The following is a 10,612-nucleotide window of genomic DNA, read 5'->3' as shown; positions in this document are numbered from 1 at the left end:
ATTACCTCTGACCTGCCCGCGGCCATCTTGGGCCCTTCCTTTTGCCCGTGCTTTTTATTATAAGGAAGACCTGGGAATGTTATGGTTTTGGTCCCTTTAAGAGACAAGCCACACCCATTCCCCTTCCCATCTGCTGAGGCAGGCTGATTTTCAGCTTCTCGCCTGAGCTTGCTCTCTTTTTTCCATCTTCCTCTGGGAGAGGCAGCTTCGCTTCTGTCTCCCTCCCCACTTCTCTGCTTCCCCCCTTCTCTGTCTCTTTCTCCTCTTCTCTCTCTCTCTCTTTCTCTCTCTGTCCCCCCCTTCACCCTTCCTCCTCCATAACCCCCTGAATAAACATTCAACCTCACCCTGCATGTCGTGTCTATCCATGTTTCTGTCTTCTGCCCGCCCGCCATGTGTCTCCCTGCCTGGGAACAGCCATTGCTCTGGGACCGGCAGCCATTTCTGCCTGGGACTAGCTGCTCCCAGAGCCCGCTGCCTGCCACCACATGGCCCGCCACCACTGCTCTGAGACCAGCAGCTGTCTCTGTCTGGGACTGGCTGCTCCCAGAGCCCGCTGCCTGCCACCACATGGCCCACCACCACCATTTGGGACCTACAGCATTTCTGCTGCCTACTGCCGCGGGGATCTTGCAGCATTTTTAAAAAAGAACAACAGTTAGTTTCTCTTAAACTTCTCCATCCTTTGCCGCTCAGTACCACAAAGTAACCTTTTGTGAGAAACATACCTTCCTGGGCATGGATGGTTCATACCACCTGGATGTTGTGGCCATGGTACACCAAAGAGCATCTTTCTGGAGAAGTTTGGCATCTCCCGGCATGGCTGGCAGCCCGGCTTTAGGAGTGAGCATGGACGGAGGTGGTAGAGATGAGACTTCCATCTCTATGTAAGGCATGCTGGTCATGCAATGGGCAGCTGCTACATAAACACCAGCAGAAACAAGATGGCAGTCCACATTCTGTGACCACAAAAGCTGAGTGAACAGGCTAGAGGCGTGGCTCAACTATTACAAATACCAGATACCCTTCCAGAAGACCCAGGTTCAATTCCCAGCACCCAGATGTCAGCTCATAACCACATGTAACTGCAATTTCAAGGGGTCAGGCTTCCTCTTCATACACGCCAAGCACAGACATACATGAAGGCAGAACACCCATACACACGCAATAAGTTTTTAAGTTGAAAGGAAGTGAAGAAGATGACAGGCACCATGAACGTAGTTCTAGCCCACTGGAAGCAGAAGGACATATTAAAGACATAGTTAAAGGATGTAGACAGGTGGATCGAAAAACCTGGCCATCTGTGATTTCAGATCCTCCTCCCCGCCCTGCTTTATTCTCTTGTGGAGACTGAGTTCTTTTGAAACCAATTCATTCCCATTGGGTTCGGGAAGTGAAGGGGATGGCCTAGGTCTAAGACCACACAAGCGATGAGAGACCAACCCACTGAGTGAAGAGGGACAGGGGACACACCTACAGCCACCAACAAAACCACCTCATCCCACCTAGAAACATGACTCCCAGAGAGCTTTGCAATGTCTTGGTTTTTCCTTGAAGGACAAAAGCCCTTTCTGTTTTCCGAATAAACAGAGCACCATGCTTGGCCTATGACTGGGCTGTCTGCTCGCTGGAGAGTGAAATCCAAAGGCAGCAATCTGGAACAGGAGACAGAGAGACGAGGGTAGGCAGCCACCTCTCAACCTTCGTCCCTCACTGGTACCCATGGGCGCATCTCCTCCCATTCCCTACCATCAAGTCCTGTCTCCTTGAAAGTGCTGTCGTTACAAGTCCCAGGGTTCTGAGGTCTCAGCCTCTGCAGGCTCCTGCCATCTGCATCTCTCCCAGAAGCCAGAGCCCCACGACACCTAAAAATTCATGGCTTGCTCATTCTCTTTCACTTCCTCCTGTGCGCACACTCTTGGTCTAGATGGAGGGCCTCTTTCTTGGCCCATCTAGGACAACAAAAGGTTTTTCTTCAAGACAGTTCTCCAGCAAGAACTTAAAGGAAACTTCCTACACCACCTCTCTGTCATGTGGGTCCCACCATGCCGCCTTCACAGTCGCCCCGTCCCTATCCCGTAAGCCTGTAGTTCACTGAGACCAGACCAGAACCTCTTTGGTTTCTGTACCACAATGCCTGGCAGAGGGCAGCACACTATTGCTAGATGAGTGACCAGAGATCTTTCTTAGCAAGTCAGGTGGCAGAAACCTGCCCCTGGGCTCACAATGACAGAAACCCTCAGCTAGGACCTGTTAGGTACTCTCCAGGACGCCAGCTACTGGGGGGGTGGGGGTGGTAAACAGGTGATTGATTATTTGTGGTCTTCTGGTGGGTGTTAATGATGAGCAAACAGAGACTCAGAAAGGTTAAATACCTTGGCCCAGATAGCACAGTGAGGAAGCGACAAGCTGACATTTGAGCCCATATGGCTGGCTGGCTTCAGAGCCTGTGCTCTGAATGGTAGCCTTCAGAAAGTGGATAAGCAAATGAGCAACCACAATGTGAAGGCGTCACAAGTGCCTGGAGCCTCTCGTTTTGATGGCACGTTGTGATCAATATTAGCAAGAAATTAATATTACAAAATGTAGGTGTCTTAGCCACCAAGATCATGAGAGTAAAGCTCACATATAAAGTAGATGCAGGGTCTTCTCTGTGTCAGGAAGAGATGGCAGGACCAGAGAGAGGGTCACATAAGCAGGCCACTGGTGAGCCTCTGAGTCACACAGATAGCCATTTCTAGCGCCAGAACACCAAAAGATAAGTTTTTAAAGTGAATTGAAGAGTAAGTGAACCGCAACTCATATTTCCCTGCCTTTCTGTCCCATAAAAAGAGGCCATCACGATTTTCGGTTCTACTAGAAGAGCCTTGTCTCTTCAAGGGGAAGGACGATGGGCTGTGGAGAATCATCAGCCTAACAAAGTGAAGAGTATCCAGGGAAAGGCCTCCCCCGGAGCTCTGGCCTGGAGCAACAGAACACCACAGGCTGTGTAACATCTGAAGAAGGCTGACCAGAGAGAGAAACTCATTGGCTCTTTGGTAGCTTCTCGGAAAACCCTAGAAAACCTCAGATTCCAGTCTTCAACAGCAAGGAGACCAGAGTTAGGTCTCCGGAACCCAGAGCTGGCCTAACCCAGAGCCAAGACAGGATGTCCGGCAGCCCTTAGGTAGAAACCGCTGCTCGGAGCCCTCACTGACTCGATGCTGCGGGCATACTTGCATAAAACCAGTCTACTCGCTTCCTCTTGACACCATTACCACTTCCCCCAAAGCCTTATACTTTTACAGACCTTTCCATATGCCAGCGAACAACAGGGGCTTGGGAGGAACCAGCGCCCGTCATCCTTGAAGGTGCCTTCTCCTTGCCTGCCCCCCCTCCTCCAACAGGCTGCCTTGCCCCTCTCTGCCAAGTCAAAGGGAGTCTTTCAGGCAACTTTCCACAGGCGCTGATCTAGGCTTCCACACCAAGACCCCTTCAATTTACAGGGCTCGGCAGTCAATGTGCAGAGCTTGCTAGGTATCAGTGAAAGTGAGAGGTGTCCATGAGGCTCAGAAACCTAGGTCAAGGTTCCCGGAACTGGAGTTACAGAAAATAACTGGGAAAAGGAACTGCTCCATCCCAGGTGGAAAAGAAAAGGGAACTGCTCCATCCCAGGTGCCCACACCCTAGCTATCATAGCCCGACCCACCCCTAGTGAATGAGGCCTTCAAGCCCAAGAGAGAGTCTAGAGGGTTCACCTAGCCCTAACGTTCTTCCAGATTATAGACTCTAAAAACGTGAGTATGCTTCTAAACCAGCTGTGTCTTACAAGGATAGGGGTGGAGTATTAGAGTGTTTTTCTGGCTAAGGCGCTATGCTCAAAATGGCCACCAGGTGGCAGCACATTTCCATCGTCTAGTGGAACAGGCTATCGTCGTCGTCACGTGTCCCCCCCCCCATCGTCACACCCCCTTCCGTCCCCGTCCCCGTCCCCGCCCCCCCTCCCTGCCAAGAAAAGAAAATGGGAGCTCCAAGTTGGCCTTAGACAATCTTAGACTTAATGTAGTTAGAAGCAAAGGCTAGGGGAAGGCAGGAGCGAGGAGGGTACACAGGTCTGCCTATGGTCAGTCCAGTAGTCCCAGAGTTGTGATCCTCTGAACCCAAGAAGGTTGGCAAGCAACAATCATCCAAACAAAAAAATTTTGCTTTTTGCTCCAAAAGACAGACACAATTACCCTTACCTCCCAGAGGAGGAATCTGCTTAGGCCCGTTCTGGTAAAGAGCCGGTTCCAGGATGGAGACCAGTTCTGTCTGGTCTCCCGACTTACCAACAGGGAGGACTCATGAGGGGTCTGCTACCATGAGATGCCTGCCATGAGGAGGTCTCGCTGGGTGTGCTTCATAGGTCCTTCCCTTAATAGCCTCTGGTCCCTAGTCTATCCTTCTGTGGACACAGGGCCCTCTGGCCACTCACGTTTTCTAGAGAACATCCTTCCAAAGCCTGTGATTTCTTCAGATGTCCTTGGGTCTCTTCACACCAGACTCGGGCTTCCAAGTACCCACGCTGGTATTTCTCACTACAGTCACGGATACCCATGGTGTCTGAGGCTCAACTGACTTACACAGGTCAACTATGGGCCCTGCTGTGGCTTTCTGTGCTCTTTGTGTAAACACTAGCAGGAATGCCTCAGGGCTATGCATCATAATGTATCCTTATCCTTACTGATTTGAATGCAGGTCTCCCTGCTACAGCAAGAATCTGCAGCCTCAACTACTTTGCTGACACGTCTTCCCCTCCTACTAGACAAGGTCCTATAATTAGCGTATGGAATCTGACATCGATTAATGTTAACAGACACATGCCAGGCTCCTTGACAGGAGCGTCATGCATATCCCCTATAACCATTTGCTGAACCTCGTCGTAAGTATAGCTATCCCATTTCACAGGCAAGGACACTAAGGCTTGAGGAGCGGTGGTGACTTTGGGCTAGCAAGCGGCAGAGCCAGGATCCGAACCCATGTTAGTGACTGCTCACATTTCTTTGACCAAATCCTCAGCCAAAGTAACCTCAGGAAGGAAGGGAGGATTGTTTTGGCTCCCAGTTTAAGGATGCAGCTTAAGCATGGCGGGAAAACGTGGCAGGAATACGAAGCAGCCGGCATATTTCACCCACACTGCTCATTCTCAGTGCTGCCCCCCCATTTTAGTCAGTCTGGGACCCCAACCCATAGAGTCATGCTGCCCACGGTTAGAGTGGGCCCTCCCAATCTAGAAACTCTCACAGACACGTCTCTTAGCTGAATCTAGACTGTCACGGCGACAGTCTGGACTTCACAGAGCCCAAACTATCTAAGTTTCAAACCCAAGCCCATTGCAGTGGATTACACAACAATAGACCAACGTCAATTATACCAAACCTAAACTGCCGTGGGGCAGAAACTCTTCATTGTCTGAGTGGGTGTGGGTGATTCGTGGGTGGGGCCAGCTACGGGGGACAGGATATTTTGCCAGTTTTCTGGTTTCTGGCTCCTCCGCTGAAGTTGCTGGGTGGTGGAGGACAGGCAGCCAACCCCTCATCCCTCTCCACTCCATACCCCTCCATCTAGTCCATGGTCAGACAACACCAGGAAACCACATTACTTTACTTCCTTCTGAAGCGTTCTAGATAACTTTATTTCCCTCTGCTTTTCATTAAAGCGATTATATGGAGTATGTCTCGGCATTTTATTATGATTAAAGGTACTGTATTGTTATTGCCTATATAAGGTCTCAGAGACCGATTTCCCTAAGGAATTTAGGGCTAGGGGGGAGATTGTTTTTCTTATTACTTCCTTTGCTCTGTTCATCAGGTTTGTAAAGAAGCTTCATGGGGGTCACTTGTGCATGGGCAGCCAGGAGACTTAGTGAGGCAGCCCAACCCAGGCTTTCAGCAACCATGTGGCACTTAAGACTTTTTTAAAAATCTATATGCATCTTCTCAATTTCGGACTCCTAGTGTCTTTTACAAGATTATGAAGCTTTTACCCCTAAACATGTGTATGTGTGCATACTTATATGAGGATACCATAAAAACCAGAAATCGTCACTGGCCCCCTTGCAACTGGAGCTACAAGAGATTGTGAACCACCTGGTGTGGGCATTGGGAACTGAACTCAGGTCCTCTGAAAGAGTGGCAAGCGCTCCTAACCACACTGAGCCAACTGTCCAGGCCTGGCTCCTGGTGTCTTTGCTCTGCAATGCCCTGTTCTTTTAGAAGTGCCACACGCTTTTTGGAAGGATGCGAGTCACAAATAATGAACGCATAAAAGGAGAATTAGCATTTGTTGCCAGTGCACTACAGGAATTTGTACAATTATAAAACTAAGATACCCAGCCAGATGCAGCATACACACGTGTAGTCCCAGAACTTGGAAGGCAGAGGCAGGTTGATCTCGGTAAGATCAATGCCAGCTTGGACTGTGTAGCAAGTTCAAGCCAGCCAAGGTTACAAAGTGAGACCTCATCTCAAGAAACAAGAAATAAAAACAAACAGCTCCATAGCTCTGTCATCTTAAGTGAGTGTTTAGGAGAGGATTCAACACAGGGTACTGATGCCCAGCAGTGCCCAGGACGGTGCCACCTGCGGCACAATACGATGGTCCTTGCGGCAAGAACTCATCATTGCGAGTACACACCACTCCTGGGAAGGAGCAAAGTCACTGCCGGGCAGTCAGTGGCTTCTCCCTCTGAACAGGATCCCTCGGCAGCTTATGTGGTCCTCTCTTTGAGCACTTTAGGCTACTTCAGAGCGGCTTGTTTATACTGCTTCTCCTACTAGCTGGTCAAACCTCTTGTTCAACTTTGGACCACACCAACTCCCTTATTTCATTATCGTAAAATCACTGAGAGCCTAGACCAGTACCTGGCAGGTGGGAGAGCTGCCTCATGTTCAAGCTGATGTGTAGACTACGAGCCTCACGTTCAAGCTGAATATGTAGACTACGAGCCTCTTGTTCAAGCTGACGTGTAGACTACGAGCCTCGTGTCTGTCCTCTCCCACCCGTAAGCGTGCTCACACTGTCACGTGTTCAATAGAAACTGGGAGGAGCAAAGAAGGCGATGTATGTTTGTTTGTTGCATCTTTTTATTTCAGTCCTAAACCAATGCAGGTAGACAATACCATGGGACTTACTTAAGAGGCCCTTGGAGAGAGTGTCTAACAAAACTGTTGGTGGCTTCTGCATGTTTGATTACCATAACAGAGTTTGTTCTCCTCTCTGTGACCTGTCTAACACGATGCTACTGGCACCCTGTTTTCTAGGCTCCACGCTCCACGATCAGAGCTGCTTTGTTTGTTGTCTTGATGCTGTTCTCTTGTCTGCTTCATGCTCTTTCTGTGGGGCCCAGAGCTACTTCTGGCGGTTTGTGGTTTAACCTTTCCCATTGCTGGGCTCATTGCCTTTCTTGTCCCAATTCCACAGTCACAGCGACTTGAGCAGGAGAAGAAACTGCTGTCTAGAGTGGCTCGTTCAAGGTCAAAACCGGGACGCAGTTTGGTTTCGTGGCTCGCTAGCAAGTTTAGCCCCTTTCCCCGTTCTGGTGCTCACCTCTCTGAACCCCCAGCTGAAACCCTGGGGTCTCCCAGCCAGGCATGCAGCTGGTGCTTTCTCCTCATTCACCGTGCATATGTCATGGCCAGTCGGCCTGGCCTGTCCATCCAGGGTTCTGTGCCAGCCAGTCACGCCGCCTCAGATTGGCAGCACCTTCCAGGCCTTCAACACTCAAAGCTGTGCCAAGAGTTCTCCTCCGCCTCAGCGAGGCGCCTGCAGCCATCCCTGGCTCACACGGTGAGCACACTGCACTTCTGCCTCCAGGTGGCAGATCTGTCCTACCGTCTTCATACCCCGAGGACCAGCCCCGGGGAAGAAATCACTCTGGGCTGTCAGCAGGTAACTCAGAAGTTGAACAGGTCCCACACCTTGTTGTCTTGTTTTGTGAGTTCTTTTTCTGCGCGATAACCTTGGCCCCACTGCCTAATCTCCCACATCTTAATTTCCTCTTTGGTGAAGGAGGGGAAGATTATTCTCTGGAGACTGTAGTAAAAAGGGCCTAACAGCTACAACAGGGGCCTGACCACTTGGGTGGTTACCAAAATTTTGCCTCCATGTTCTTCCGCATGGGCCTCACTGGCACCCAGCCAGTAACTCTTCGTGAGGTGCTTGGTGGAAGCTGAACCAACAGAAACTATACAAACCACCTGTGTGCTGCAGGCTTTCTGGGCACCTAGGGGTCACCCTGTCTACATTTGGCTTTCCCTGGCACCCATCTCTCGAGAGGCTTTTGCTGGAGAAGCTCTTTGTTCCAAATCCTCCGTTGGTTCTCCTGGTTTCAGAAACTGGACTCACCCAAAGGCGATGACAGGAAGGCAGTGACGTCTTCTCCTATCTTTTCCACTTGCCAGGAAGTGAGTGAAGAAGCTTACGCCCGCCCGAGTTCAACCATGGCCCCACCCTCCTTTGTGAGCCTCTGGAGGACAGCCTGGGGGTCTGACGAGGACAGCCTGGGGGTCTGACTGCAGGCAGTTTCGAGACAGGCTGGATGGAGCTCCTGCAGCTGCAGGGGCCCCTCGGTGGCTGCAGGTGAAGCCTTCCCAGGGCTATCTCAAGAGCCAGCCCTATTCAGAACCATAATCACAGTCTCTGTGTCTCACCCGTCACTCATTGTGGAGAGCCTGGCAGAGTGCTTGGCACTCTTCACCGCTATAAAAAGGCCACCTCCAGGGTAGGGTGTGAAGGTTGCTGAATATTATGGTCACCTCCTGCCAAAATAGCCGCTTGACAAACACGAAGCACACACAGCTTATGATTTGGTGTGCATTACATTCATTTGTGTTTACACTTGATCCCGAATACCAAACACCCTCTAACCTTCCATTAACCCTGGAACGGTTCCTGGTTGTTAAGGGGCACGGAAGCAGAATGCTTTCCCCTCAGAGCCAGACTCTCCAGTCACTCCCAGGCCTCCAGGAGAATGAGTCCTCCTGACCTGGTCCCTCCAAGATTGACTAAACCGACCCACCCGGGCCCTCCCAGAGGGAAGCTGGATAGATGCTGTTTCAGTGGCCGTGACTTCCCCGGGGGCAGCAGGAGTCTAGGTCACTGCAGATGGTCCAGTCTCTGGTCCTTGCCAACCCTCCCCCCCACCCCTATCTAGTGCCCATGACTGGGGCTTTTTGTGTCATCTTGAAGTTGGCACTCTCTCATTTCCTGACAATAATGCTGGCTGTTGTTTCTGAGCGAATGGAACAAATGACCGACGTGAACCTAATGCAATCTGCAAACTGGAAACATCTGCAGCCAGGCAAGGAGCCGTGCAGGGAGGCAAGGGCAGCTGCGGGCTGGGCAGGGCTACTGGGAGCTGCTCGAGGTCCGCAGAGGCGGGGCCTGCTCCAGAAACCTGCAGCTCCTTCTGGGAGAAGGAAAGTCAGTTTTCTCTAAGGCCATGACCCCTGGAAGGTCAACCACACTCCAGTGGACAGATCCACACCCGTGAATATATGGATAGCACAAACTAGACTCAATGGGTTATAAGAATAATTTCTAAAGGACGTTAAGTTAGGAGGGGTGGGGGTGGGAGTAGACTTGGGAGGAGTTAAGGGAAGAAGTAGGAGTGAATATGATTGAAACACGTGTGTGTGTGTGTGTGTGTGTGTGTATATGTGTGTGTGCGAATGTGTGTGTGAATGTGTGTGTGTATATATGGATATGTGTGTGCGAGTGTGTGTGTATGTATATGTGTGTGTGCGAATGTGTGTGTGAATGTGTGTGTGTATATATGTATATGTGTGTGCGAATGTGTGTGTGAATGTGTGTGTGTATATATGTATATGTGTGTGCGAATGTGTGTGTGAATGTGTGTATGTGTATATATGTATATGTGTGTGCGAGTGTGTATGTATATGTGTGTGTGCGAATGTGAGTGTGTGAATGTGTGTGTGTATATATGTATATGTGTGTGCGAGTGTGTATGTATATGTGTGTGCGAGTGTGTATGTATATGTGTGTGTGCGAATGTGAGTGTGTGAATGTGTGTGTATATATGTGTGTATGTGCAAATGTGTGTATATATGTGTGAATGTGTGAGTGTGTGAATGTGTGTGTGTTGTGTGTGTATGTATGTGTGTGTGTGTATAATTCTCAAAAAATTAGTTAACACCATTTTTAAGGTTTGCCTCACAACCCTCCTCTCCTTTCGCTTACAGAAGAGGAACTCCTGGCCCTGTCCTGACCAGATCAAGGGAGCTGTACAGCCCCTCTCCTAAACGCCATTGAGGTGTGAGAGGCAGCAAAGCCGAGGTGGCTCTCATTTCACAGATGAGCCAGAGGGCACAGGTGCAGGGAGAGACAAGCAGTGTGTACTGAACGAGTCTGTGAGGGCACAGGTAGGAGGGATACGTGTTCCTCAACACACACACAGTACTGTATCACCTTCCTTAACATTGCTGTCAGTCAGCCTGGCCTCCCTTAAAGCCGAGACTGAGGACAGCCCCATTCAGGACTGTGCTAACTCCCGGCTCTCTGAGCCTGACACGCTCACCATGCTTTAAATCTCTGTTGCTAGCGTTTTCCTGATGCTTGGTCCATGGAGCCTATC

This window comes from Microtus oregoni, unplaced genomic scaffold (assembly GCF_018167655.1).
Source record: "Microtus oregoni isolate MIOR12 unplaced genomic scaffold, Mior012 000054F_ref0000373, whole genome shotgun sequence".
In the NCBI taxonomy this organism is placed as follows: domain Eukaryota; kingdom Metazoa; phylum Chordata; class Mammalia; order Rodentia; family Cricetidae; genus Microtus; species Microtus oregoni.
The sequence above is the reverse complement of the archived record's forward strand: the minus strand, read 5'-3'. Positions refer to the sequence as shown.